This window comes from Pleurodeles waltl, chromosome 6 (genome assembly GCF_031143425.1).
Source record: "Pleurodeles waltl isolate 20211129_DDA chromosome 6, aPleWal1.hap1.20221129, whole genome shotgun sequence".
NCBI classification, from domain to species: domain Eukaryota; kingdom Metazoa; phylum Chordata; class Amphibia; order Caudata; family Salamandridae; genus Pleurodeles; species Pleurodeles waltl.
Genome location: NC_090445.1, coordinates 1251675511 through 1251701922, shown reverse-complemented (window position 1 = coordinate 1251701922; position 26412 = coordinate 1251675511).

Below are 26412 nucleotides of genomic sequence, written 5' to 3'. Positions count from 1 at the left end.
CAATGAAAAGCATCTATTTATATATAGAAGCAAAGAATTCATTGACAGATATAAGTTTTGATTAACTGTATACTAAAATGCATCGCACTACGATATTCAGGAAGCAGAATATAAATGAGTTGAATACTTCAGATAAGCTTTGATTTACTGCACACCAAAATGCATGTTTCAATTACTGCAGCAGGCTCTCACTACGATGTTCAGGAGGCAAAATATAAACGAACTGAATACTTCATTTATGCTTTGATTTACTGCACACCAAAATGCATGTTTCAATTACTGCAGCAGGCTCTCACTACGATGTTCAGTTATTGGAGCAGTTCACACTAATAGGTTTAGAAAGCAAAATATAAACGAGCTGAATACTTCAGGTTATAAACACAGTGCAGGCATAAATAATCAGTCATAATAATAGAGCAGAGAAACAAAGGTGTTTTATCCCTGTTTGGAAACTTAACTTAATCCACGACATGTTGGGGAGCCCTCTACCTCCTGCTTGGACCTCTCTCCCCCTCAAGCACCACGAGCAAACAGGGAGGCAGCGCTGGGCCATGGCAGCTTCCACAATTCCATCTGCGAGCTTCCAAATCCCTCACCCACAGTTCAGTGCTTAAATAACTCGAAGCTTGGATTCTATCTCATTCTGGCATTTTCTAGCTATGTTATCAGTACTTGGCTGCTCTGCCTTTCTCCAGCCTTTGTTTTCATTCCATCTTCTCCCTGTACTCTCGGTCTCAAGGTTGAGACGGAGTCTTCTACACAAACAAGCTTGAAAATAATATCATGAACTTTTCCACGATGTTTGGGAGGGGATTTCAACAGGCATCACACTCATCTACACTGCTCAAGCTAATTAACCCTTCGTGTTACAATGTCTTCCGCATCTTTCCCTAATACTGAACACTCACCCCTTAGATGAGCATGATGCATGTTGAAACAGATATCATTTACTTTGACATTCCGCTAGCTAGGTTGCTACTAATACTGGTCAACGGTATTCTAAGCGATTGCATCTTTAGTATAAAAACTGCTTTGTGCATACATATAGTCTACATAGTATAGTCATTAGCGTAACACAAGCAATCAATAACCAAATTAGCTGTTGTAACACTATAGTTAGCGTCTTTATGGCTCCTAGTGCCCAGCCTAAGAAGATATCATACCAATGGTGCTTAGTTATTTGCTGGATGCATGAAGCAGTGTGCATAAGCTGTTTAGTGTTTATGGTCATCAGTATGGCTGTATCCTTGGTGTATTTAGCTGCCATATCAAATTTAGCAAAGGTAACTTGTGCGTAGTGCCTGATTGCCTCTTATCTGGGTAGCTTAACAACAAGCGAGATGTTCCACTCTAACTGCGCATGCATTTGCGTCTGCAATGTGGTTATGGTGAACTTGGTCGGTACAAGATGTGGTGCTTATGTCAATAATGCTGGTAATATTGCGCGTACACATTACTTGTTCTCCGGTGGTTTGTATAAATCCGTTAATAAGTAAGGGATGATTAGTAACGTAACATATACTCTCCGTTCCTATCTGATATAAGTCTGTGCCATTAATAGTATAACCATTCACATTCTCCTGGTATTGGGTGAAGGCATGGGTCTAGCGCCTGTCCAGTGTGGGTACATAACCACCCCTTAGACCAATCTGTACATTTAGTGGGATCTACGGTGGTGTGATTTGTTTGATCAATCTATTTTTTGTCAGCGTGAGGTATCCACCATTATTCACCTATTACTACAGGGAGCAATATAAAGGGGCACCATATTTCAGAGGGAAGATTACTTCTAGCTATATCAAAATGAGCATAACATATCTCTCCCTCACAATGGAATTGTATAGGCTTTACCCATATTTCCTCAGGCAAATGCAATTGTTGTCTCCAATATTCACCTTGAAGCTGTCCCCATTCCGCTTTGAAGTCTACATACTGTTGATTAACAATACTTTGCCATAGTATGCACTGAATTCCTTTGGACATTGTTTGGGTGCTTTGAAAGCTTTTTCCAAATTGTTCATAAGGGAAATTATGCCATTGCCAATCACGATACAACCCACGCAGGACTTTCCATACTTCTTGTTAGTGTGTAGGCCCCATTGAGAAATTACTTTTATGGCCTCTCCTGTATTATATCCTGTAGAAGATAGCTTATTCCTAATGGCTTCAACATCAAAAGAATTCAGGGCCCCTACCCCGATTCCGGTGGCCCCAGTTATCAAGGACCCTAGATCTCTTCTATTGCGTAACTTTGGCAATGGCCATAACTGTGGTGTCCATGGTGCACATAACAGATCATACTTTGAGACATTCCCCTTGACAAAATGTATCTGTAGCACAATACTATTAGTTATGCTTGCATGACAAAATGTATCTGTTACACAATACTATTAATTATGCTTGCATGCAGAACTTGTTTACATTCTATTCTATATCGCATTATAGAAATGTTGCTTAAGTTGTTAACCATGCGTTTTTCGGTTATATAAAACATGAAGGCTGGTATTCTATTGTTCATTGTAATAACCACCATGTGTCCTGGTATCACAATATTTACATATCATGTTTAGCATGTAACTCAAAACCTGTACTGTTGCTGGCATCCTCTACACCTTGTTCAGTCCGTTGGCATGTCGGATTTGCGGTCCAGTTACCTTCCAGGTCACATCTTTGGCAGCCATCCACTTGCCTCCAGGTACCTCCACGTTGCAAAGTGAAACATTTCCCTGGTCATCAGTTATGTTAGCTGCTTGAGGTGCACAAGTGACATGACAGACTATATTCGGTCGGACTCATACACTTTTTCCGGTTATAATCATGAACCACGTCATTGATGCAGATGTCATCATTTACGACCGTGGGGTAAGTCTCACTGCAAGTACAAATAAAGGTACATTTGAGTTCTCTAAAAGTATAATATACGTACTCCCCTCCCCTTGACTCAATAGCTCTCCTGCCTCTGGCTTTTTTCCTGGATGGTTCACCCATACTTTTCTTCCTGTGCTTCCAAATCCTCCTTCACCTCTCTGAGTGTTATCGGGGGGGCAGATCTTTCTTCAATGTGGGGGGTATACGCTTGTTCACAAATCAATTGGGCAAGTCTGTCATATGCTTGATACGATACAGTAGCATCTCCTTGGTTCAATAATACTACTTTAACCTCTCCTCTAAAATCTGGGTCTATGACTCCCCTTAGCACCGACACTCCCTTGATGGCTAGACTGGATCGAGGGGCAATTCTACCATATGTTCCGGATGGTACTCTCACTCCTATTCCTAGGGGAATAGTCTTCAGCTGTCCTACGGGTATTTCTCCATCCTCTGGAGCAAACAGGTCCAGTCCCATACTGCCAGAAGTAGCCTGTAAAGGTAATCAAGCTCGAGGGTCTGTTTTCCAGGCAATCATTGTGTGGGTGATTTCTTTATCATGCCCTGTCATCCAAATGAAAGGAGTCTGCTGTCCAACTGGTATATTGTTCAATTCAAACAAGGCTTTGTCTAAATTACTACTCCATCCTTTTAGAGTCTGATGTGCTAATAACCTTTTTTAGCTGTTCTTTCAACAATCCATTATATCTCTCAATCATGCCTGCAGCTTGTGGATAATAACTAAGGTGTAAAATCCACCAAATTCCCTGTTCCTGCGCCCAATCCTGCACTGCTTTCCCTGAAAAGTGTGTGCCCCTATCTGTTTGGATCTCATCATGTGCCCCATAATGTTTTATCAGGTAATTTAGCCCTCGCAAAGTGGACTTTTGGTCTGCAGACTTACAGGGCATACCCAACATAAGGCCAGAGTAGGTGTCCACCATGGTCAATACGTAGCTTTTTCCTCCTTCCTTTGGTAACGGCCCAATATAGTCCAATTGCCACACTGTAGTAGCTGCAGTTCCTCTTCTGATATGGCCGCTAGGCTTCTTTTGCAAGGACATTTGTCTAATCCGGTTGCATGTGAGGTACTCCTTTACTGCTTTTTGCACTTGTTCTTTAGTGGCTGGAATTTGTCGTAGCTGTGCCCATGCATAAGTGCCATTCTCTCCTGGCTGTCCGGATGTTGCATGGGCCCTGTTTGCTAAAGCGGCTTCAGCTTCCTCCTTGATGACCACCGTTCGCGTTTTGGCCATCTGATCTACGGTGTTGATGAATAGAGATGCAAGTGAGGTATCCAATGGGAAATGGGCATCAACATGTCCCACATAGATTTGACATTTGTGCCTTTTCTCCCACATCTCTTCCCATAGCTGTTCGCCTCCCGAAATGGGGGTGCCTTAAATTTTCCATCCATCCTTGCGCCAAGTCGGGCCCAGCTTGCTAGTCCTTGGTAAGTGGCCAGACTGTCAGTGTGCACAAATGTTTTCTCTCTGATGGGGGCTTGTTCGATCACTGCTGCTAGCCCCTGCAGTTCTGCAAGCTGGCTTGATTCATTATTCCCTTCTCGCAGCAACATAGTTTCTGTAGCAGGCTGGAATGCGACTATTTTCCTTTGTCTTTTTCCTTTATAGTACCGGGCGGTACCATCTGTGAACCATACATTTTGCCGTTCTTCTTCGGTGAGTTGTTCAAAAGGCGGGGCTGTTTTAAATGGTGAGGACTCCATCTCAGATGGCTCTGGTGAGGGGACCATTGCATGTAAATCCACTGCCCCCAGCATATCTTCTTGTAACTTCGATACTCCTGCTGGCCCGGTTTTTGCCCTCTGCTGCAGATACCATTTCCACTTCACGATGGCAAACTCCTGCGCTCTGCCTACTTTATTGCCAACCCCTCCTTCTCTTGTCCAACCTAGTAAGGGGACCCATGTTTTTAAAGTGACCGGCCGATCATCAGTTATGCGTTCTATTTCCACTAAGGCCCAATCTTGTGGCACCCTCTTTTTTTTTTCTGCCTCTGCCATAGGCTCCACATCACTACATCATCTACATCATCCTGTACTATCATTTCCAGCTCAAACGGGTCTCCTTCTGTGATGGGACCTAACGTAAAAGGATTCTGTAATGCATCTTCTGCTCCAGTGTCCCACAACCTCACCAACCATTTAAACAAAGGCTCTGCAGGCATCTGCCTTAACATACGGGTTCTCTGCAACAACTCACTCTGCGTATAATCTCTTACCAAACAGGAATTCTGTATTTGCCCGCCATTCGCTCCCCTTTCACCTTCAATTTCACCTACAGGTCCTTCTCCACTTTCAACTCCACCTAGTTCTGTTACACGTACTTCCACCTCATCCTCCCAAGTATGTGGATCCCAATTTTCTTTGCGTACCAATGCCCTCACTTGCACAGTTAAGGGTATTTTAGGCTTCTGCCTACTCTTCTGTTTGCGTATCAGTGCCCTCACTTGCACAGTTGAGGGCATTTTAGGCTTCTGCCTACTCTTCTGTTTGCGTATCAGTGCCCTCACTTGCACAGTTGAGGGCATTTTAGGCTTCTGCCTACTCTTCTGTTTTGCTACTCGTACTGCTAATGCGGTGCACCTTGCCTCCATTTGATCACCCTGAGTCACTGCACTTTCTATGGTCTCTTTCATAAGTAACTGCCTTTCCTGCAAGGCTGCAACCTCATCCCGCAGTTTTATTATCTCTGCATTGTGTGTTAATGTTTTCCTGTATACCGTACGGAGCGCAGACAGGTAAAGCCATCCCACTTGCCCTGCTGCTTTCAGCTCCAGCTTTACCCCTCTTAGCTTCACACTCTCAACCGCATTTTCCACTAAGAGAGGAGTCACTTTCTCATCTAACCACCGGCGCTGCCCACCGGTTCAGGAGTCCTGCCACACCAGAGAACGGGTCAGTTACTAACCACCCGGGAATTGATCTGACTTCTGCCCCATGCTGCCTTCCGCTCTCTGCCTCACTTTTCTTACGTCCCCAAAGAGGCATTATTGACTTATGCCCTACTTCTGGTATCAAATGTCTTATCCAGGTGTCTGGTTGACACCTGTTCGGTATAAGTCAATAAGGACGCTCAATGAAGGACCACACGCCAATTATAAATACAATTTAGCTTTACTAGAATTGCAGGTAAAATGTAGGCATTTAGCACATTAACAATAGTAGAATAAGAATAGCAATGAAAAGCATCTATTTATATATATAAGCAAAGAATTCATTGACAGATATAAGTTTTGATTAACTGTATACTAAAATGCATCGCACTACGATATTCAGGAAGCAGAATATAAATGAGTTGAATACTTCAGATAAGCTTTGATTTACTGCACACCAAAATGCATGTTTCAATTACTGCAGCAGGCTCTCACTACGATGTTCAGTTATTGTAGCAGTTCACACTAATAGGTTTAGAAAGCAAAATATAAATGAGCTGAATACTTCAGGTTATAAACACAGTGCAGGCATAAATAATCAGTCATAATAATAGAGCAGAGAAACAAAGGTGTTTTATTCCTGGGTGGAACCTTAACTTAATCCACGACATGCTGAGGAGCCCTCTACCGCCTGCTTGGACCTCTCTCCCCCTCAAGCACCACGAGCAAACAGGGAGGCAGCGCTGGGCCATGGCAGCTTCCACAATTCCATCTGCGAGCTTCCAAATCCCTCACCCACAGTTCAGTGCTTAAATAACTCGAAGCTTGGATTCTATCTCATTCTGGCATTTTCTAGCTATGTTATCAGTACTTGGCTGCTCTGCCTTTCTCCAGCCTTTGTTTTCATTCCATCTTCTCCCTGTACTCTCGTTTTCAAGGTTGAGACGGAGTCTTCTACACAAACAAGCTTGAAAATAATATCATGAACTTTTCCACGATGTTTGGGAGGGGGTTTCAACAGGCATCACACTCATCTACACTGCTCAAGCTAATTAACCCTTCGCGTTACAATGTCTTCCGCATCTTTCCCTAATACTGAACACATGTGTAGGTTCAGACCCTTCCGCCATTCATGTATATCGGGCACCCCAGTGCTTAGCTACATTTCTTTTTGCCACTACCAATCCATGTACACAGAAGTTTAAACCGAGGAATGTCTACATCATTTGAGATTCCTAACAAGACAAACTTTGGTTCTAGTGGAAGCAGTATCTCTAATATTGCCATGAGTTCCTGATTAATTGTCTACCAGTAAGCCTGGGTATTAGGGCATTCCCAGAGTGTGTGCATAAATGAACCATTTGCCTCCATGCAACTAAGAAACAATGGCGAGGGGGCCCCCCCCATAAGGTGTAGTCTTTGCCAATTTTGGTATGCCCTGTACAAAATCTTAAATTGAATCAGGGGACGCGCTGTGTTGCTGGTGGTGGCTGCCGCAGGAAGCTGTAATCGGGCAGGAGCCCTTTAAATTCTTTCTTTGCGCTCCCGCCTCGCGGGACGCGCTGTGTTGCTGGTGGTGGTTGCCGCAGGAAGCTGTAATCGGGCAGGAGCCCTTTAAAAACTTCAAAGCGCTCCCGCCTCGCGGGACGCGCTGTGTTGCTGGTGGTGGCTGCCGCAGGAAGCTGTAATCGGGCAGGAGCCCTTTAAAAACTTCAAAGCGCTCCCGCCTCGCGGGACGCGCTGTGTTGCTGGTGGTGGCTGCCGCAGGAAGCTGTAATCGGGCAGGAGCCCTTTAAATTCTTTCTTTGCGCTCCCGCTCGCGGGACGCGCTGTGTTGCTGGTGGTGGCTGCCGCAGGAAGCTGTAATCGGGCAGGAGCCCTTTAAATTCTTTCTTTGCGCTCCCGCCTCGCGGGACGCGCTGTGTTGCTGGTGGTGGCTGCCGCAGGAAGCTGTAATCGGGCAGGAGCCCTTTAAATTCTTTCTTTGCGCTCCCGCCTCGCGGGACGCGCTGTGTTGCTGGTGGTGGTTGCCGCAGGAAGCTGTAATCGGGCAGGAGCCCTTTAAAAACTTCAAAGCGCTCCCGCCTCGCGGGACGCGCTGTGTTGCTGGTGGTGGCTGCCGCAGGAAGCTGTAATCGGGCAGGAGCCCTTTAAAAACTTCAAAGCGCTCCCGCCTCGCGGGACGCGCTGTGTTGCTGGTGGTGGCTGCCGCAGGAAGCCGTAATCGGGCAGGAGCCCTTTAAATTCTTTCTTTGCGCTCCCGCTCGCGGGACGCGCTGTGTTGCTGGTGGTGGCTGCCGCAGGAAGCTGTAATCGGGCAGGAGCCCTTTAAATTCTTTCTTTGCGCTCCCGCCTCGCGGGACGCGCTGTGTTGCTGGTGGTGGCTGCCGCAGGAAGCTGTAATCGGGCAGGAGCCCTTTAAATTCTTTCTTTGCGCTCCCGCCTCGCGGGACGCGCTGTGTTGCTGGTGGTGGTTGCCGCAGGAAGCTGTAATCGGGCAGGAGCCCTTTAAAAACTTCAAAGCGCTCCCGCCTCGCGGGACGCGCTGTGTTGCTGGTGGTGGCTGCCGCAGGAAGCTGTAATCGGGCAGGAGCCCTTTAAATTCTTTCTTTGCGCTCCCGCTCGCGGGACGCGCGCGGGCGTGCCCGGGCGAAGCCCGGGCCAAGGGCGGGCCCGTCCGTGCCCGTCCGTGCCCGTCTGAGGCCGAAGGAGGCCGGGCTGGGCCACCTCTCTTGGTCCTAAGGCACGGCAATTGTCCCTCCTGCATAGGGAAGTACTCCAATCTCTCCTCTACATTGTGACATAGTACCATTCGCCAATGGGGAAGCGTAAGGCCAAAGACAGCCCGACTTTAGGCTCTGGCAAATCCAAAATACTCAAAATCAATAAGACCATGTTACCCCACACTAGCCATGTTGTCAAGGAAATAGATGATTTAATAGAAGAGGTAGAACAGATTCTAAATAACAAGGAGAAGCCTAGTCGAAAGGGCTCAAAATCTGGCACGCTTATTCCATTTCTAACATCTAGTTCACATACTGCTGTTAACTCTCATTCTGTCGCCTCATCTCACCAACCACTCCAACAGTCGTTGCCTTGCCAAGACCCTATTGCCCTCCCTACACCCTATTCCGATGTAGATGCTCTTAGAGCTTGCACACCTCACCCTTCAATTTTATGCTCTAATCGTTTTTCTCCGCTGGCATCCATTGACTCGGACAATCAGCAACCAGCCGTCTCAGCTCTGCCATGTATAGTGAGTCCTCTTCTACAAAATGATTTGTTCACATTGGTGTGTAGCCTTAAGACTGAAGTTAGCGAGTTGAGAGCATTATTGCTTGAGATCACCACCCTTCTTAAAAGCAAATATCCTTCCCCTATTAGCGAGCCTAACTCAAACCTTTTGCCTACCAAGCATCCACCTGCAAAAGGCGTTTTTCCAAACGGGCCTCTTCTGCCACTAGCTTGTGCTGCAGGTCCCATAGACGATCAGTGTCCTGCAAAACAGCTTACGTCCTCTTTTGGAAGAACTACCCCGCTCCTTCCTAATGTTCCCTTCAAATGGGATACTACCAAAGCTTTATACCACAATCATAAATTAATTAGCAACAACTACATATACATGTGCAATGTTCCACCTTTGCCCCCAAACGTGAGAGAAGACAAAGCCTCACTAACAAACAAGGTCTTGCACTGGGTGAGACATACCAGGGGTTGTGGCTCAATCATCCATGATGACATTGTTTCTGTCGAGCGATCTAATGGTTCCCCTGGTCTCTCTGGTCCTAGTGACTTTATAACACTTAGTCTTAAAAGCCCACATTTGGTAGTAGGCCTCATGGAAATGGAAGCACGGTCTATACGCAGGAAGTCCTCAGCAATTACTCTTTCAGCTAGCTGTCCTATTGCTAGCTATATGCGTGCGAATCCTTCCACTAGATCAGCCAATTTGGCCCCGAACCATTTTACAACTACTCAAGACATAAGACCAACAGGCCATCAGGTCCAGAGAGATCCACTCCCTGATTTGGCCCCTAAGTTCTGTTTTGGCCCTGCTTCAAGGGCCCAACTAACCCATGATCCTGGGGCTACCTCGGATATTGACTGACTATGTTTCACCAATCTTTGCACAGCCACAGCAGCCATGAACTTTCCATCTAATTCACCCTGCCCAGCCTCTCTTCTTTTATCGGACTCACAACCTGGAAATTTTAATAATACCACAAGTTTATTCAAGGCGAACCCCGTTGCCAGTTACGTCCAAGTTGATACTACCACAAACTCAAACATTTCTTGTGTCCAGCACACAGCAAAACTTTTATCCTGGAATGTGGCTGGCATTAACAGCAAACTTGTTGACACTGAGTGGGGGGCACTCGTTGGAAATTTTAACGTCTGCATGTTCCAGGAAACATGGGCAACGCATTGTACATACAAACAAGGGTATAGTTCCTTTTTCAAGCCTGCTAAGCCATCTTTAGCTGGCAGGGCGGCAGGGGGTTTAATCACATGGGTAAAATCTATAGAGGGGAGTGGTACAAAGGAGATATATGTGGATTCTCATGATATTTTGGCCGTTGCTATCTACCCAGCCTCAGGCACTCCTGTCCTTTGTCTAAATATTTATAGCAGACCGGGACCCTCAAATCACCGATCTCCCATCGTCGAGCTACTGAATATCTTAATCTCAGACCTTCGCCTCAAATATCATATCATAATAGCTGGTGACTTTAACGTTCTACTTGAACTTAATGCAGATCACATAGAGGTCATGCAGTCTGAAGATAGTGTATGGAATATCCCTCCTCCTGTGACTTTTCATTCTACCCAGCAAAATTCATATAAACCAAGCGTTAGGGCCTCACAGATAGTGGACCTCATGATATCCCATGGCCTTCGTTTGGGTAATGGCCGCTTTCCAGCGGACATTCCGGCCAGACCAACCTTCTTCAGGGGCTCATATAGTAACAAATTGGATTATATCCTCTTTGACTTAAGACTATGGCACCATATTCTAGACTTAGAGGTGGGTCTTCCCCATACTAGTGATCATGCTCCCCTCCAGATCACATACAAGAGTTCTCTCCTAGTAGGGGTCGCACTTCCCCCTGTCTCCTCTACTGCTATGGAGCTGTCCAGTAATAGGCGTACAGTCAGGTGGGACTCCTTTGTGCAATCAAATAAGCTTCAAGGAAAATTGCGTGCCCTAACCTCTTCTCACCAGTTATTTGATACCAACCTTATTCTGGCTCCATTAGAAATATTGCCTCTTCATTTGGACCTTTTTTCTACTTTGAAAGAGCTGTTTACTAAACGTCCAAGGCCACTGACTATTTCCTGTATTCGACCACATACTAAATGGTTCAACAAGAGGTGTAGGGAGGCCAAAAATACTTTGGCCATCGCGCTAAAGACCAAGGACAGATCAGGCATCATCATTGCTAGACGTCATTATGCTTCCACTTGCAACAAAAGTAAATTCGAGTACGAAGAGGGGCTATGGAGCAATTTACTTGAGGCAGCTACCGTCCATGATTCAAAACGGTTCTGGCTCCTAGTTTCCTGTGGTGATCAGAACCGCGCATCTCACCTGGAGTCTTATATTTCTCCTGACATCTGGCTCTCCTACTTTAAGGAATTGTATGGACCATTGTTGGCAAGTCATATTTCTGACATAATTTCGGAGGAGCCAACAACTTTTGACGAGTCTATGGCTTTCTTGCCCCCTTTTACACTGAACGAAACTGTGTCGGCCATTGCAGCTCAGAAAGCAGCAAAAGCCCCTGGGATGGACGGGATCCCCTCTGATATGTTTAAAGTGGACCAGAACACCTGGGGCCCATATATTAACAGACTTTCTAATGCCATCTTGACTAGCAGAATTTATCCTGACTCATGGAAAGAGGCGATTATAGTGCCCATCCATAAGAAAGGAGAGAGGAACAACCCGGGTAATTATAGACCCATCAGCCTCCTCGACAACCTTCAAAAAAATTTCTGTTATCAGTTGTTGAGCAGGCTGAACAAGTGGCTAGTTGAAAATCAAATCTTAAATCATCTACAAGCGGGCTTCAGAGAAAAAATTAGCACATTAGATCAGATATTTCGTTTTACTTCTATTAAATGGAAAGTTGTCGATGTTGACTTAGGCCACCTATATGTAGCATTTGTAGATCTAAAATCGGCCTTTGATCTAGTACCCCGCCACAAACTGTGGGAAGTTCTGTCTAAAATAGGAGACCCGTGCTCTATTTTAAATATTATCAGGGATCTTTACACTGGCAACTATGGTAGAATTAGATGGGGCCCACAAGGTGAATTAACAGAAAAATTCCTTACTGCCCGAGGTGTAAGACAAGGTTGTGTTCTTGCCCCTACCTTATTCCTTCTCTTCATAAACGCATGCATCCCTTATCTTATGGAGTGCTCTAACGACTCGCCTAAAATAGGAGGGCAGAAGATCCCCTGCCTTCTTTTTGCCGATGACACCCTGCTGGTTTCTCAAACAGCCACAGGCCTTTCAACCCTGCTTTCAAGATTCATTGACTATTGCAATGATTATGGGCTCGAAATCAACCGATTAAAAACCAAGTGCATGGTGTTTGGCGATAGGAAAGGCAGAATGAGACGACCTATCTATTTAGAGGGTGCCGCGCTGGAAAGAGTCAGCGATTTTGATTATTTAGGCCTGAAACTAGAAGACTCGCACAAGTGGCAGCGCCACATCCAGAAGGCAACTTTACGATTGCAACAGCGAGCGAGTGGCATTGCAAGATTTGCAGCTAGATCTCCTAGCTTTGCCATGACGCCCGCAGTAGAAATTTATAAACTACAAGCAAGAGGGGGAGCAATCTATGGAGCTGAACTGTGGGGCCACTGTTGCCTGGATGATTTGATAAAAGTGGAGAACTCTTTCTTAAGGTCATTGCTAAGAGTTCCTTCCAGTACCCCACTGCTCCCAATACGCATGGACCTAAATCTCCCGTCTATCAGCCAGATCGTTGCACTCAAGCCCCTGTTGTACTGGATTCGCTTATGGTCATCAGATTCTCTTGTCCATTATAGATGTGCGCTAGCTAACTTGATGGCCAACAACACTAGCTCCAAAATCAAGTGGTGTGCATATGTAGAAAGGACCCTCTCGCTTCTTGGTTTGGGGTCCTATTGGAAGGAACCATTATCTATCCCTAAGAACGCAACCCAGACTCTAAAGGATGCTTTCTGGCTCCACGTTCAACTTTCCCAATTGTCCGCTGTCTCGTCATCATCCATGACGGGAAACTTTTTATATTTTAAATGCCATTATGAATTTGCACAATATATGGATATAGTATCTTCCCCGTTTGCTCGTTCATTATACATTAGATTCAGGGTGGGCTCTCTTCCTTTGCGTTCCCTCACTTATAAATGGTCTAATTTTAGTTGTTCTTCTAAGATGTGTCCGATGGGCTGTGCCAGAGAAGAATCAGTAACTCATATTCTCTTCCAATGCCCCGCATACTCCAAACAAAGAGCCCGTTGGATTATTCCTCTGTGCAGAAGTAAGGGTTTTAAAAACTGCTTGCTAGCTTTGAGAATTTTTAAATCTGATTCATCGGTTTTAGTGGTTTGTTGTTTGTCAAAATATTTAGACTCAATCTGGCGTATCAGACTGAACACGCTTAAAAAAGCAGAGGGAAATTTAACAATGAATGTGGTAAACAACAATTGATGGATTTATCATTGTATGCACATATCACTTTTATTGGTTCAGATGCATTCCCTACCTGCTGTTTTTATTTTTCTTAGATATTTTTTAAATAGAAATGTCCTTTTTATCTGATATGGTTTGCCAGGCTTGTATCTTATTCTTTTACATAACTATAAGGTGCGATTTTCCATGAGGGAACTGCTTATGTGTAAATATTTTTCTTTTCTTTTTCTTTCTCCTTTTCAATCTTTTATGACTTAAATTGTTTATCATGTAGCTTGCCGTTCCTTTTTTGTGTGATGCGCTTTTATGGTATTTATATTTACCGAAATAAAGCTAATGAATGAATGAATCAGGCAAAGGATGGATTTAAAGGTTACTTCTCAAGGGTGTATCTGTGCCGCCTCCCTGTCAAGGTCGTCAAGCTCCCCCAGTTCCTGTTCCCATTTATCTCTCAATTTACCCATTGTATGCATGTTGTTGTTAATAGTTTTATATGTACATGAGATGGTGCCCCTCCCTAATTTCTCCATCAGTATCCTTCCTTCAAAGGGGGCATATTCAGGAATTTCTATTTCTTCTAGACCCTGAGCTTGCCATGCGTGGCGCAGCTGCGCATATTTCAAGAATTGAGGTGGTTGTAAACTGTATTCTCTTAGTGCTGACGAGAAGGGCATAATGTCTCCATTTTCAAGAATGTCTCCCACTGTGGAGATTCCTATTGTATCCCACAATTCCAAGCTTTGTATTTCTGCTATTTCTCTTAACCATGTACCTTCCCGCAGGGACGTCTCCCTAGTGACCTTGTGTGCCCAGCTTCGTGTCCTAGTGGTCTTATGTCATGCCCTAATTGTCACTTGCATTGTGGGGGGGACTACTTAAGCCAGGCTGTCCATATAGATAATGTAGATGGGATTTCTGTCCCAACAGGTCTCTCTCAAGAAGAAAGGCCAGGTGGTCCTGAGGGGCATGAATCAAGTCAATGATATTTAAAAGGTGTGCTGCCCAAATATAGCCCTCAGCGTCAAGGAGGGCAAGTGCCCTGTTGTAAGGTTTGCACTGTATTGTTCTGACTGCTATCCATGGGTGACCATCTGCTCACAAAAGGGTCCTTAACTCAGCATTAATTTTAGCAAATGTCATCTGAGGGATTGAGTAGAATGTATTCTAGACACATACAGCAGTTTGGGGAGGGTGATTATTTTAAGAAGAGCCACACGTCCCATCAGCATAAGCGGGAGCCCTCCTCATCTCTTAACATCAGCTTGAAAGTTCGATAGAACTCTGTCTGCCTTCCAGGTGTAGCATAACTCCCTTCTCGCTGTGAGGAAGATCCCTAGGGATTTAAAACCCTCTGTGATTACCCTAAGACACTATGGTGTCGGCAGGGGATCTCGTAGTTCTCATGGTTAATATTGTACAGACTTCTCCCAATTGATTTTGTAGCCCAAGTGGGCCCCATATTCCTGCAGAATCAACAAGAGTAGCGGGATGGTGTTTGTGGGATCAGTTATATAAAGGAGTATATTGTCAGCACAAGCAAAGTTTTTTCCATCTGTATGCCTCTTCCAGAAATCCGGAATCCATGAATGTTGGGTTGCTGTCTTACCACATACGCCAACGATTCCAATGTGAGGGCAAACAGAAGGGGAGACAGGGCACACTCCTTTTTTTGCAGTGTTCTTTCACCAGAAGTATCATATGACAGTGATTATCCCTTGTGAGTTTTGATAATCCCTAGGTTCTATACGCACACCTTTGGACCAGTGGATACAGCACCATGCATAAACAGTTTTGAATTATTGGCCAATTATTATTTCATTCTTTTCCTTTCCTTTCCTTCCTTTCTTTTTTCTTTTATTTTACCCTCCCATCCCCTTGGTTTTACAGGGTTTATTTCAATACCACTGGGCATGCATCATAATGTCCTGATGATGATCCTATAATTTAAGAAGTATTGAAGCGTCATCCACATCAGCACTATGACCCTTTTGACTATGTACAATTGATCATGGGAGCAAACGTGTTGTTCTATGTATATTTGTAACTCTATTCTTGACATTGGTGTAACACATCTAAGCCTGAGTGACTTCTTGTTACTTACTGGTATGAGCCTCTACAAATTATTTTAATTGTATGAATAAATACATAGTTTTAAATGGTTGATTGAACAAAGTATCATGGGTGTTGCATTTCTCCCAGTGTATTATTGGTTATATGTACTGTTTGGGGACCTCTATTCCTTAAAACAATTTTTGCAACAAAGGGGCATTTAGAAAGTTACCTTCTGCATGAGTACTGTTCCCGGTTCTCCCAGACACATAGGGCCTCAATACGCATTTGGAAGTACCCGAACCGCCATGTTGGCGGTGAAGACCACCAAATTTATGACCATGGCGGTCTTGCCAAGAGTTTACAGTCAATACACCACCAGTACCGCCAGTGCAGTTAGGCTGTCGCAGATTGCGATAGGCACCTTTAGACCAGTGGGGACCATGTTTCTGCCATGTTTCCACTGGACACATTACGAGGCTGCACACCACCAACATTTTCTGCCACGGTCGCAACTCAGTAAAAGGAGACCCTCACCTTCAGGAGCACAGACAAGTCCAGAGCCACCATGGAACCAGAACTCAAAGTCTTCCCACTTCTCCTGCTTGCACTATGGCCCCTGAACCATAAACGCAGACGACGAAAACAACAACCATAAATACAACCACTTGGCACACACTGGCGGGAAAGCCATTAGAACACAGACAAAACACACACAGCCGGGATGGCCAGAGACGGCCCCACATACACACACAACAACACACCCATACCAACACACACCCACACAGTCATATACACACACACAAACCACACACATGCATACCAAAAATACATACACCACGACCAACACACACATGCCAACCACGCACTACCCCGCACACACACATCACCGACGCTGCCTAAAACACAAACTCAACACCATAGAGTCACAATACAACATCACAACGGCAACTACACCGTGTTGGCAAACCAATGCACTGCACACCTGCACCGGAGAACACATACTCACAACAACACGTAACAACAACTCACAACCAATCAACACCATCATATACCCATACAACATACTATATGTCACACCACGTCTATACCACACACAACGCATATGACATAGCCATCTCCACACACATGGACGCACATACAACAACCACACAATGGCACACAACACCACCACAACACATCACACCATGAACAATACACAGTATAGCCACACACATGCACGTAACTACACAATCATATCCCACACACAATACACACCCTTCACAGCGGGACTCATGGCAGGGCCTCACATACACACATGCAGGCCATGCACAACAGCACGCACAACCAACACACACACGTCATGCACACACAAACTAAGGACCACAAACACAGATCTGACATGGAGAAAGAAAGGTATGACAAGTAGTGTACGATGGGTGCCAACATCTTGTTGGCCCAGATGTATTAAATTGTGCAAATTAAGAAATAAATATAAACTATGTACAAAATAGGCCAGAGGTCAGCCAGCCCATTGTTCAAGGTGCCAAAGGCACATTAGGCACCTCACTGTGCCCCAACTTGACTCTTTGGAGGTAAAAAAGCTGGACTTAGAGAGGGACACAGAATACTCAAGGGTCTCACGGGACAGAAAAGGGGTAGGGAATAGGGAAACCTCATACAGGAAGTGTTTCTTTGGCACACAGGGGCGGTCATGGGAAAAGAGTTTGGGAGTGGAGGGAGAGGGAGTGGTGGTAAGATGTGTCTTTGTGGGTGTCTTTGTTGCAGGTTTATGCTTGCAATGCTTGTGTGTGCTGGATGTCTTTTGGGTGGGTGAGTGCAGGCTTTTAGGTGTTTTGGGAGAGGGAGAGAGGAGGTGCTGGGAGGTGCCATGTTGGATGGGTAACTGTCTGTTGGGGTGATTTCTGCAGGTATGGTACATGTGCTGCATGTGGGCTGGTTGTGGTAAATGTAAATGTAGTGGCTGGGTGGATATCTGAAGGTCTGATATTGTGGTGACTGTGGGTAAGATGGAACTGGTGTCTGGATCTGCAAATGATGATGTGCTGGCTACAGGAGTGCCAGATCTGTGAAGAAAGGGGTGGTGAGGGAGTATGTGCAGGGAGCCGATGTCGTTGTGTTTGCGGGTGCGTGTTGTCTGTGTGCATGCCAGTGGTGGGTCTTGTGGTGCTTGTGTTTGTGAGTGGCAACTGTGTCTGTTGAGGTGGATGCATGACTGTGTGAATGTGTGCTCTCAGTGGGTGTGGGGAGAGGGATTTGGGATTGGGAAGGTGGGGAGTAGACAAAGGGACATGGGCTTCTGTCAGTGAGGAGGGTGAGCCTGAAATGATCTCTGGAGGCCAGCCATGGCACCTTGAACGCCTTCCAGGAATGCTTGAGCTGCCAGTCCCTGGATTGCATTCACAATGGTTGACTGACCCACAGAGATGGACCTAAAGAGGTCAATAGCCTCCTCATTGAGGGCAGTAGGGTTGATTGTAGAGAAGGACACGCCCAACCTCCTGGGTGACGGGCACAGGTAACTGGGTGGGGAACCACAGGGAGGGCAGTGCTAGAAAGGAAGATGGTGGACAAAGATGCTGCTGGGGTGGTCCCCGATGGGTTTGCTACCACCATGGAGTGTCCACTGGAGGAGGAGAGAGAGAGCGAGATGGGGCAAAAAGGTTAACGTACACCTCCCATTGACACAGCTACACATGTACTCCTGTCCCATGAAGGCCTGTTCTGTGGTTGAACTGTGAGCCAGTCCAGTCCACAAACAGTACATGATTCACATAGTCCCAGTGATGAAAGGACAGTCACACACTCCCATACAGGTAGCCTACACAGATGGCAATCGAATGGCAACTTGGAGCCACTAAAGCAGATGGAGGGAGGTGCTCATACACAATGCTTGGGTGCTACTGACACACATCCATCTTATGGGCAGGATGGAGTCACACATGTGCCTATGCCACTTGTGCTTCTCCACATTACAGATTTGGACAGGTATGGAACAGGGAGATGTTAATCCACTGACAGTAGGCAATGGAACACATCCACAATATTTACTCTGCCAGGATGCTGATTGCCAGTTTCCAAATGTTGATGCACACATAGCATTAACTGCAATGGCACTTTACCAGCATTGAGGCACCCAATCTCAAATAAGGCCAGCAAAGTGCCAGGATCCAGTCAATACTCTCCCCCTTGTGGCTGCTGTGCTGCCCTCAAACGCCCATCCACCTCAGGGTAGACAACCACCACAATGCAGGCCATTAGGGGGATTCAGAGTCTGACTGGCACCCTTCCCTCGTCACAATACATTTCATGACCAGGCAATCTCATTTGCAAGGACACATTACCTACATCATGTCACTACTACCAACACCTCTCACATCTTCAGCAAAACCCATGTTGGGCTGCATTTCTACACACATCCCCATGATGCCAACTACTGCCCTCTTAAGCTACCACAGCATGCCCTGGATGCACTAACAATCCTATGCCTGAATACACATCTTACCTCGCCATTCATCTATCACCCATTGGATGTGCAGCTGACACAAAAGAATACTGCAGGCCTCTACAGTGACAACTCCTGATCAGTCCGTGTCCTTTGGAATAAGTCCATGACAGTGAAAAAAACTTCACTCACTGAGCACACACCATCTACCTCTCCTTACACATGGCTGGCCACACAATTTGGTACGACTATTATGCAGGACAATGCCGATATTGCCAATGCCAGTCAGGCACCCTAACACTTCAAATAAGATGTGTAACATATGAATGTGTGGTTAAGCCATGTGAGTTGTCAAACCCTATCATAGAGCCAGAGCAGCTGGCACAAAACACATGTCACCACTTAGCAAAATGCTAATTGCATCCACAATGGGCTATGTACCACATGTAAAACAAACTATCACATCCACTGAGTGCAGTGACACATCAGATGTACCTCTGGAACACACATACCACATCATGGATCACTTCCCATGCCACCACACATGCAGTTGCACCTGTTGGATTATGCACTATGACTACCCACCCCTCACACATTATACAAAAATTGGCAAACCCTGCCACTGAGACCAGACAACACACATCTCAGGTGGAAAATTATTTTGTATGTGTGATGCACCCATGGACAAACACCACTGCCAGTACACCTAAGACACATCCTACTACCACACAAACAGCCTGAGCAGACTACTTGCAAAAGTTCAGTCACATCAACACACCTTGGGGGTCGACCGCCAGGGCGGCGGATGACGGAAGCACAGCCAACAGGCTGGCGGTGCTTCCCTGCCCATTCTGACTGCGGCGGTAAAGCCGCGGTCAGAAAACCGGGTCCGGCGGTTTCCCGCCGGATTTCCCCCGGCTGGGCGAATCCGCCATGGCGGCGCTGCAAGCAGCGCCGCCATGGGGATTCTGACCCCCTTCCCGCCAGCCTGTTTCTGGCGGTTTTTACCACCAGGAACAGGCTGGTGGGAACGGGTGTCCTGGGGCCCCTGGGGGCCCCTGCACTGCCCATGCCACTGGCATGGGCAGTGCAGGGGCCCCCTAACAGGGCCCCAGCCTGCTTTTCACTGTCTGCCTAGCCACCGCCGCCCGCCGGGGTCAGAATGACCCCCTATGTGTCATGTAATTTCCAAACCACTCCTAATCTGCCACAACCTAATAGCCAAGCCAATCTGTAAGAGTAACAGGCCATCTTAAGTACCACGAACTATCCAGGTCGACATAATGTAGGCAGTCAGCCAGCAATGCAGCAGAGGACAAGCTATGGCTTTGTCATACATGCCATATGCACACCATGGTGACACATTAGGGATCTCCCAGGGCACTTACCACCACCGGTATCAACCCATAGTTACGAACGCCATGGTCCCACAAGTATGGCTCTTAAGAATGCAACATCTGTGCGATCAGACCACATTAAATCTACATGTCTCAGTATTCCAGGTTGCCACTTAAACGTTCCCTATAGTCAGCAGATCACCTATATATGCCCAGTCAGTTCCCAGGCCAGTACTCCTGTCCCATGAAGGCCTGTTCTGTGGTTGAACTGTGAGCCAGTCCAGTCCACAAACAGTACATGATTCACATAGTCCCAGTGATGAAAGGACAGTCACACACTCGCATACAGGTAGCCTACACAGATGGCAATCGAATGGCAACTTGGAGCCACTAAAGCAGATGGAGGGAGGTGCTCATACACAATGCTTGGGTGCTACTGACACACATCCATCTTATGGGCAGGATGGAGTCACACATGTGCTTATGCCACTTGTGCTTCTCCACATTACAGATTTGGACAGGTATGGAACAGGGAGATGTTAATCCACTGACAGTAGGCAATGGAACACATCTACAATATTTACTCTGCCAGGATGCTGATTGCCAGTTTCCAAATGTTGATGCACACATAGCATTAACTGCAATGGCACTTTACCAGCATTGAGGCACCCAATCTCAAATAAGGCCAGCAAAGTGCCAGGATCCAGTCAATACTCTCTCCCTTGTGGCTGCTGTGCTGCCCTCAAACACCCATCCACCTCAGGGTAGACAACCACCACAATGCAGGCCATTAGGGGGAGTCAGAGTCTGACTGGCACCCTTCCCTCGTCGGGAGGACATTCCCAGCTGGAACTCCACAGTCTTCCAGACCCTGTGTCTCAGATCTTCCCACTGCTTGCGACAATGGGTGCTCTGCCGGGCATGGACCTCCAGGGTCCACACTTGCTTGATGATGGCATGCCAAATCCCCTTCTTCTGATGGGCGTTGACCTGCATGGGTGACACAGACAGAAGGAGAAAGTCATGTACACTGGCCCCATCCCAACAGCAGATCACTCTTAACAGCAGACCCATCACATGCCCACACATACCCACCTCACGGTTCACTCACTTAAACTCCATGCCCCCTGCATGCATGAACTCCCTGACCTGTATTTGTATGTCATTCACCCTTGCACCCTCCCTTTCACACATGTCTATGGCATTCTGATCACCAGCTCCTCTGGTGACAAAACAGCTGTCCTTACAGGGGCAGGACCCCTTCTACCAGCTTCTCCAGCTTTTTTCAAGTGAAGGCAGGGGCCCTATCGCCTGCAGGACATTACATGATGGCTCCCAGAGATGGTACACAGCAGCTCACGTAGTGGAGGTCTTACTTGCTTGAATGTCGTGAGTCAAGTGAGCAAGGTGGCAGAAAATGACAGTCATGGCTGCCGCATAATGCACCGTTACCACTTGCGGTGATCGCCACTGGCCCCAGTCTCCCATAGGCAGCAATGTTAACCAATGAGGAATTGCATGGCAATTGCCACAGCCTACCGCCGTGACGATATATACCGGCAGAGTTAGGTAACTTCCACCGTTCCTGTGCAGCAGGACAGGTGGCTGTCATTTTAGGCACATATCATGCCGTAATGCAGCAAAATAAGTGTGCCATACACCTCTTTCTGGGGTATGCGGAGTAGGCTTCAGTTGTGCCATCATGGTTTGGCACATACATGTGACATTAATGACACAGTGACCTCATGTGGCTACCTGTCTAATGACCAGCATGTCTAGTTACTAGTCACTTGATTGGCACTGTCACCATATTGGTGAATGGCATGACAACATACATGCTCAGTGCAAGACCGGTCAGTGTACCACATATAGAACATGACACATGTGATGTATGTCAGTAACTATAGATGAGGGTCAGCAATGTGCATCAAGGGAGGAGTCCATGCTGCTTCATCATGCCCAATATAGTATGTGTCAGCGGTGTGTGGCATGTATACAGTGTTAGGTGTGTGCTATTTTGATATGTACTGCTAACGTGTAGTATCCATATCACATTGTACATTCTTTCCTCTCTAGCCTAGATACCCAGTCATGAGGATATTGAGACATGCACTAGTGTGCCGTCCACTAGTGGACATTGCAACCCTGGAGGAGAGGCATATAATTCAAACATTTCTTGCCACTGGATCCTTTCAGATGGCCGTGGGCTTGGCAGCAGGGACGTCACAACCAATGTTCAGTCTTGTTTTGAAGGATGTACTGTGTGCTTTCATGCAGGTGGTGTGTGTGGAAGACCAATACATCTCCCAAGTGATAGCCAAGTTTCCTGGATCAGTGCATGACTGCTATATTTTGAGGAGCAGCAATGTTCCCACACATAATGGCATGACTACAGAGAGAGAGGGCTTTCCTCATTGGTGTGTATGCTCTTAGATGTGTATCTCTGTTTTGGCATCTGTCATCACATGCTTCCCTTTGTCTGTACCTGTATTGTAACAAGTCCTACCTCTGTGCACACAGGGGACTCTGGCTCTCCTAAACTTCCCTGGCTGTTAACACCAGTGAGGTACCCTGCCACTGAAGGGGAACTCCATTTCAATGAGGCCCACGGCAGGATGAGGTGTGTAGTAGAAAGGACATTTGGCCTCCTGAAGGCCAGATTCAGGTGCCTGCACATCTCTGGAAATACCCTCCTCTATGGTCCCCAAAAGGTATACCACATCATAGTTGCCTGCTGCATGCTTCACAATCTGGCCCTGAGACGTCAGATGTCCTTACTAGGTGACGAGGAGGAGCCAGCAGGACCTGTGGCTGGTGTGTGGCTATACTAGTGATTCTCTTACATCTACCCTGGGACATATCTGTTGTACTGTATCTCCTGCAGAGGATGCCTCCCTCAGCAGTACATTAAACTGCCTGTTAAATGACTGTGCCATATCAACATGACATTTTGCAGACCAATACATTTGTATTTGTACAAATAAAGACACAAAAGCAGTAGTTTTGATCTGTAGTGTTTATTGTGAATAGAGTGGGAAACAGGTGATAAGTGTGATCATGGTAGATGGAATCCTCAGAGTAGGTGTCACAGCGGTAGGTAGCACAAGTCCAGTCTCCATGGGCAATTTGAAAATGGAGTAATGTCATTGAACAGTCAACAGGGTGTCTCAGTGGCACACAAGGGAGAGGGCGACTTCCTGGTGGTAGGTTTTTTCTTGACATCTGCTGCAGCCGGATGTGTGGATGGATGTCCACATTCAAAGGGGAGGTTCCTCAGCCAGAGAGGAAGAGTTCCTGAGGCCTGTGGTTCCCCTGGTACGGCCCCCATTCCACTAGCAGCTGCAGATGTAAATGGCTTAGGTGTGATGTGGCTAGTGGAAGGTGCCTCCTGGTGGGTAGAAGAAGCACTCATGATGGTGGTGAGGTCCTTGAGCACCCCTGCAATGGAGGCCATGGTGGCATTGTGGGCCTCCCACTGCTGGATGAACTTCTGGTGGTATTCCCTCTGCAGCCTCTGGTGTTGCCCAAACATGTTAATAATCTGGCCCATCATGTCCTGGGATAGTTGATATGCTCCCAGGATTGGGTGATGGTTTCCTGGTCAGAGGCCTCCCTTGGCTGCCCTGTCCTTTGGTCCACAGTGTGCCTGTGCCCCTGGCATGGTGTGCCCTCTCCCAGTTTCACCAGAACCTTCATTGTCTTGAGTGTGAGGGGTCGACTCAGTTCCCTGTACTGTAGGGCACACAATAGACTGTATAGTCCTTGGGGCACAGGTTTGGGGACAAAGGTTTGAATGAGATATTGTTGCCACGCGGGTAAGGGGTTTGATGTGGCAGGGGGAGGCAGGGAGTGATAGACTGACCAGGGGTCCCAGATGGTCCAGGTAGGTTGTCATTGTCCAGACAACCAGCAGCGTTGTCCTCACTGGCGCCTTCATCGTGAGGAGGGCTGACTATCTCTGGTAATCTCTCCATGGTAGCAGTTGCAGGGGTACCTGTGGATGGAATCAAAGAGAGTTAAATGTTGGAGGTATGTATCATTGTCTGCTAGTCAGATGCATATGCTGGCTTGACTGGATTTCCAGCAATGTCATTGACAGGTGCAGCACAGCTAGCACTGTTTGTGGATGGTGGATTGTGAAATGTGTACCATGTTCCTTGTGGTTGTTGTGAATCAGGCCTGGCCACTTTAGCTGGGTGGGTGGGTTCTGTTCCTGTGTGATGGTTCACATGACAGGTTTGCCATGTTAGCTGGTGGGCATTCTGGCTTGGCATATGTGAGTGGGAATGGCTGTACATTGCACCATGGTGTTGAAATGGGAAGGGGGTATTTGTGTGCAAGGTTTTTTGTCCTGTCTGTGCCTGTTGAGCATGGAGTATACCTTATTCCTTTGGAGGCCAGAATTAGTCCATTTCAAAGTATTAGGCCTGGATTAGTATACCTTAGGATTGGTGACAGTGCTGTGTCTGTGTTTGGACTAGTATGGCATTGAGTAGTGCCATTGCATTGCATTGCTGTCATTGCCATGTAGTGGTCCTCAGTCAGAGCATCCAGTTGTTGCAGCTAGTGCAGTAGTCATACGTGCAAGAGGTGTGATGTGACGTGCACATTGCAGGTTTTGTTGTGGATGGGCTAGTGCATTGTGAGAGTCACAGTGATTGTACTTGGCAGTGCTATCCGTGAACTTGGCAGGGAGTGTGTGAGAATTAGGGGTGGGTGGTGGTGTGGCATGCAGGAGAGCACCATCAGGTGACTAGGTGGGAGATGTTGTGGCAGAATGGGCTGACTTGGGGAGTGTTTGGGTGGTGAGGAAGCATGCTTGACAGGACAAATTAGTGGCAGATGGGTTTTAGTTACTCACCAGAGTCCAGTCCTCTAGGTATTTCAGTCAGGCCCTCAGGATGCAGGCTATCAAAGACCTACTCTTCGCACAGTGTGAACTCTGGGTGGGGGAGGGTGGGGCACCGCCAGTCTTCAGTACCGCCAGCTGGTGCCTGGACGCAATGGAATGATCCTTCTCCCATAGGTCATGCCACCTCTTCCTGATGTCCTCCCTTGTACATGGATGGTTGCCCACTGAGTTGATTCTGTTAACTATTCTCTGCCATAACTCCATTTTCCTGGCTATGGAGGTTTGCTGCACCTGTTCTGTTAAGAGTTCTGGTTCTACTCTGATGATTTAATCCACATTACCCTCAACTCATCATCACTGAAGCATGGGTGCCTTTGATGTGACATGGTGGTTGTGTTGTGGGTGGGGGTGTGTGTTGTGTGTGTGGGGTGCAGTGTAGGGTGCTTGGTGGTGTGTGGGTGTTTGTGAGTGCTGGTAGGTTGTGAAGTGTATATGTGCCTCTAGTGTGTAGGTGCTAGCTTAGTGATTGTTGTTGCTCTTGTCCCTGGATCACTGGATTTTGTCGCAAAGGCTTGTGGGTTGTGTGTGGGTGTATTATATAGTGCTGTGAGAGGGTGTGTCTGGTGTGTGTATGTGGTCAGGAGTGGGGTCTTCAAATTGTCCAATGTGATGGTTTGTTCTGACAGGAGTGTCTTCTGTCCATGGCGGTTCAGCCGCCAATGGTTTTCCGCCATGGAAGGACCTCTATGCTGATTTGTGGATCCTAATATGGTGGGCAGACAATTGTCAGCACAGCGGTGGTGGTGATAGAACCACATCTTTCCTACCCACCAGTGTACTGGTGGTGTCGGATTTGTGGCTGTTTTTTGGCGGCCTTCATTGTGGACTCCTAATACGACCAGTGGGATACCGACAACACTGGCAGTCTTTTGACGACTGTCACCCTGGTTGTCTCACCAAACGATTGCCAAACTTGTAATGAGGGCCATAGTCTGTCTGTGGTACTCCCTGCAAATAAGGTCTGTTCCTAGTGTTTGCTGTACATGGGCCTCTCCTGGATCCTCTTTTGATGTAGGCCTGTCCCTGGCTTCCCTACACAAACAGCCTGTCTTGGGACATCCCTGCTTGATGCAAAACAAGAGTCAGACCTAAACTTGGCAACACACAGCACCAATCAATGCTGTGAGAAAGAAGACATTAGTATTACTTGGATAGTTCTGAGCACATCACACAACCCCGACTAGATCTCACTTTTCCATTTCCATGTTTA